We start from the raw sequence: 1,015 nt of genomic DNA, 5'->3' as shown, positions 1-1,015 counted from the left end.
GGGAACTGCACACTGGGACACACCCACGTGTGTGGGACCACACCAGTGGTGAGCTGAGGGGGATGATAACTCAGGTTGTTTGAGTGGCTCATGCTCCTCCTAATGTGGCCCCATACGCAGTTGGCCTTGTTCATGGTGTCCATACTCTACTGGCTCATAGGGCATCCCTCATAGTGCCCAGGCCCTTCTCCTCATGGTCACTGCTCAGCCAGTCAGGTCTCAGCCTGTTCTGATGTATGGGGTTATTCCCCCTTGTCTCCCACCAGTACAGGAGTGGCCACTTCTCCTTGTAAAACTCCAAGTAATTCCCATTTGACAAATCCCAGAGTTTCTCAAGGTCCCCCTGTACTAAGGCACCCTTTGTTCAGCTTTTAATATTTGCGTGAAGCTGGCTCATCTTGACTGGGGTGTCTCTCACCAGAGAAAAGCATGAGGAATTACAGGGCACTACAAATACCCTCTCCTGGAGAAACTGTGGGGTCTTGGGGGTCTGGTACTCATAAGGCCATAGGTCTGGACCTGGAGAGGAAGGTGTCCTTTGTGGGAAAGAGCTGCAGGAATGCATGGAGCTCTGCCTGGGGACAGACAATGAGTCACCTGAGCTCAACGGCCAGCATGAGAGGACAGAACAACATGGGCAACGTTATGGTCGGTGGATGTTTGCTACGGACTCCTGGGTCAGGGAGAGAAGTAGATGAGGCCTTCTTCAGACAACTGGAAGAAGCCTCATGTTTGCAGGCCCTGGTCCTCATGGCAGACCTAAACTATCCCAATATCTGTTGAAGGGGCAGCATAGCAAGGTGAAAGCCATCCAGGAGGTTTTTGGAGTTCATTGGCAACATCTTCCTGAGAAGGGTGCCTGAAGAGCCAGTGAGGGGGTGTGTCCTGCAGGACATGATACTTAGAAACATGGAAGGGCTCATCAGGGATTTAACAGTCAGGGATGAGAAAGTAGATTTGAGAGTCCTGAGGGAAGGGAACAAGGCCAAGAGCAGGACTTCAAGAGAGCAGGCTT

The sequence above is a fragment of the Nyctibius grandis genome, assembly GCF_013368605.1.
Source record: "Nyctibius grandis isolate bNycGra1 chromosome 34 unlocalized genomic scaffold, bNycGra1.pri SUPER_34_unloc_1, whole genome shotgun sequence".
Lineage (NCBI taxonomy): Eukaryota > Metazoa > Chordata > Aves > Nyctibiiformes > Nyctibiidae > Nyctibius > Nyctibius grandis.
This window is presented reverse-complemented; position numbering follows the sequence as displayed.